The 3,730-nt window shown below is 34.3% G+C and overlaps 1 non-coding gene across 1 annotated transcript; it reads right to left on the bottom strand.

Annotated features, from left to right (window-relative positions):
• Positions 1 to 2,385: 2,385 nt before the first annotated feature.
• LOC120612174 (5S ribosomal RNA) lies at positions 2,386 to 2,504 on the bottom strand. Its single transcript, XR_005655371.1, has one exon. It is a non-coding gene; the product is annotated as a 5S ribosomal RNA (ribosomal RNA).
• Positions 2,505 to 3,730: the final 1,226 nt, after the last annotated feature.

The following is a 3,730-nucleotide window of genomic DNA, read 5'->3' as shown; positions in this document are numbered from 1 at the left end:
CAAGAAGGAGAAATAAAAGGCATCCAAATTGGAAAGGAAGAAGTAAAACTGTCATTATTTGAAGATGACATGATACTATATAGAGAGAGCCCTAAAGATTCCATCAAAGAATTGTAAGAACTGGTAAATGAATTCAGTAAAGTAGCAGGAGACAAAATTAGTATTCAGAAAATGGTTGCATTTTTATACACCAATGATAAGCTATCGGAAAGAGATATTAAGAAAACAATTACATTTATAATTGCATCAAGAATAATCAAATATCTAGGAATAACTTTAACAAGGAGTTAAAAGACCTGTACTCAGAAAATTATAAGTCACTGAAGAAAGAAAATGAAGAGCATATACCATGCTCACAGATAGGAAGAATTAACATCATTAAAATGTCCATACCATCCAAAGCAATCTATAGATTCAATGCAATCTCTATTAATTACCAATGGCATTTTCCACAGAACTGGAACAAATAATCCTAAAATATATATATGGAGCCACAAAAGATCCCAAATAGCCATAGCAATCTTGAGAAAGAAGAATGAAGTTGGAGGTATCGCAATATCTGATATCAAACTATACTACAAGGCTAAAAGGCAATCAAAATAGTATGGCATTGCCATAAAAACAGACGCAGAGATCAATGGAACAGAATAGAGATCCCAGAAATAAATCTGTGCCTTTATGATCAGTTAATCTATGACGAAGGAGGCAAAGATATACAATGGGGGTAAAGAGAGTCTAGTCAATAAATGGTGTTGGGAAAACTGGACAGATACACACACACAAAAAGAAACGAGACCACCTACTTACACCATATTTAAGAATGAACTAAAAAATGGATTAAAGGCTTAAATGTAAGACTCAAAACCATAGAACTCCAAGAAGAAAACATAGGCAATAAACTCTCTTGATATTGCTCTTAGTAATATTTTTTTCTAATATGCTACCTCGGGCAAAAGAAACAAAAGAAAATAAAACAATTGGGACTACATCAAACTAAAAAGATTTTGCACAGCAAGGAAATCATCAACAAAAGGAAAAGATGACCTACTGAATGGGAGAAGATATTTGCCAATGATGTATTCAATAAGGGGTTAATATCTAGAATTTATAAAGAACTCCTGCAACTTAACACACACACACAAAAACTAACAATCCAATTAAAAATGGTCAGACGACTTGAATAGACATTTCTCCAAAGAGGACATACAGGTGGCCAATAGACATATGAAGAGACATTCAATGTCACTAATCATCAGAGAAATGCAAATTATAATCACGATGAGAGATCACCTCATACCTGTCAGAATAGCCATCATCAATGAATCAATAAATAAGTGTTAGCAAGGAAGGGAATCCTCATGCATTGTTGATGAGATTGCAAATTAATGCTGCCGCTATGGAAAAAGTATGGAGTTCCTCAAAAAATTAAAAATAGAACTACAATATGACCTAACAATTCCACTTTTAGGTATTTATCCAAAGAAACCCAAAACATTAATTCAAGAAGATATATGCTATGGTGTAGGAAATGCAGTTAGCATTAATATGTTGGCTAGGTGGAGGGCCAGGGTAGGAAGAGAGCAATTAGGGGGATTGTTTTATGAACTATATAGATGTCTAACCAATGTACTGTATACTTGAAACTAATTAAAATAAATAAATTTGAAAAAAATGAAGAAATATGCACTCCTATATTCACTGCAGTATTATTGACAATAGCCAAGATATGGAAGCAACCTACATGCCCATCAATAGATAATTGAATAAAGAAATTGTGGCACTTATATACAATGGAATATTACTCATCCATGAAAAAGAATAAAGTCTTGCCATTTGCAACAGCATGGATGGTATTATACTAAGTGACATAAGTCAGACAGAGAAAGACAAATACTATATGATCTGACTTATGTGTGGAATCTAAAGAACAAAATAAACAAACAAAACAAACAGACTCATAGATGCAGGAAACATGCTCATGGTTGCCAGATGGAAGGGGATTTGGGGAGGTGGGTGAAAAGGGCAAAGGGATCAAGTACAAATTGGTAGTTACAAAATAGTCATAAAGATGTAAAGCATAAGGAATATCATCAATAATATGGTAATAACTATGTATAGTGGCAGGTGGGTATTAGACTATTCGGGGAGATCACTTCATAAATTATATAAATGTCTAACCACTATGCTGTATACCTGAAACTAATATAAAGTAATAATGATTGTCAACTGTAATTGAAAAATCAAATAGGAGGCGGAAGAGGTCAAGGGGATAAGAGGTTTATTTTTATTTATTTATTTATTTTTAGACAAGGCAGCCCTTGGTTGACCTCACAGATTGCAAGGACCTTGTCAGTTTACAATCCCTTATTTTTTTAATTTTTTTTACGCCTACAGCACCTGGTCTTCCCAGGTGGTCTCCCATCCAAGTACTAACCAGGCCTGACCCTGCTTAGCTTTTGAGATCAGACAGGATCAGGCTTATTCAGGGTGGCATGGCTGTAGACATGAGGCTTAAATTTCTAGGTATGAAAAAATAAGTGTGAGGATGCAGTGTACAGCATAGGGAACATAGTCAATAATATTGTGATAGTGTTGTACAGTGTCAGGTGGTGGTTGGTCTTATCATAGTGATCACTTCTTTAGGTATATAAATGTTGAATAACTATTATGTATACCTGGAACTAATATAATATTGTATGTTAGCTATATTTTAATAAAAATCTTTTAAAAAATAAAAGCTGGACAAAACTAAACAAAGCAAAATGACTGCTTGAAGTCATTGGAGAGCTAACAACATTGTGAATGACTGGGCCTGGATTCAGTATAAACATTCCAAAGGTGAGTTCAGTATTTGGGACCACTCTTCCCTGAGGTTGTTGCTAATTTCAGAAGAGGTTGCTCAGAGCTGAGCAGTGTTTTGATAGTTTGGGGGCCTAATGGAGAAAAGTTGGTGGGAGCTGGTATACTGCTTGTGATTTAGTATCCTGAAGCAGTATAACCTGAGAGTAAGGGTGAACTGGCAGTAGACATAGACCAGCCTTGGCAGGAACTTGACCTAATGGACATGTGTAGTACACTGGACACAGCAACTACTTTAGAATACACATTCTTTTCAAGCATGCATTGGAAATTTGTCCATTTCTCCTTGTCTGTTTTCTGCTGTCTGTTGTTTTGCTGTGTGAAAACTTTTAATTAGAAACAACAGACAACAGAAAAGAGACAAGGAGAAATAGACAAATCCGCAATTATAAAGAGGGATACTAATACGCTCTCACCTCTCTCAGTAACTTATAGAACAAGCAGAAAGAAAAATCGGCAAGGATATAGAAGATTCAAATAACATGATAAGTGAACTTGACCTAACGGACATGTGTAGTACATTGGACACAGCAACTACTTTAGAATACACGTTCATTTCAAGCATGCATTGGAAATTTACCAAAAATTAACTTGTACCGGAAAGCTAGTCTCAAAAAGTTTCAAAAAATTGAAATAATACAGGTTATGTTCTCTGGTCACAATATGATTAAGCTAGAAATAATTATTTAAAAGATAACTAAAAAGCCCTTTAAAAAATGAAATGTTATGCATTTATTTTGTAGATACTTAAATAATTGAAAATTTATTAATGTTATGTAGCTTGCTGTCAAGCTAGCATCTTTTTGAGTACTTTCTCTCCCTCAGTCTCTCAATTTAAAAAAGAAATTAAAAGAAATACCCTAAGGGTCAA

The sequence above is a fragment of the Pteropus medius genome, unplaced genomic scaffold (assembly GCF_902729225.1).
Source record: "Pteropus medius unplaced genomic scaffold, Ma_sr-lr_union100, whole genome shotgun sequence".
Taxonomy (NCBI): domain Eukaryota; kingdom Metazoa; phylum Chordata; class Mammalia; order Chiroptera; family Pteropodidae; genus Pteropus; species Pteropus medius.
Note: the sequence above shows the minus strand (reverse complement) of the source record. Positions and strands in the feature narration are given on the sequence as shown.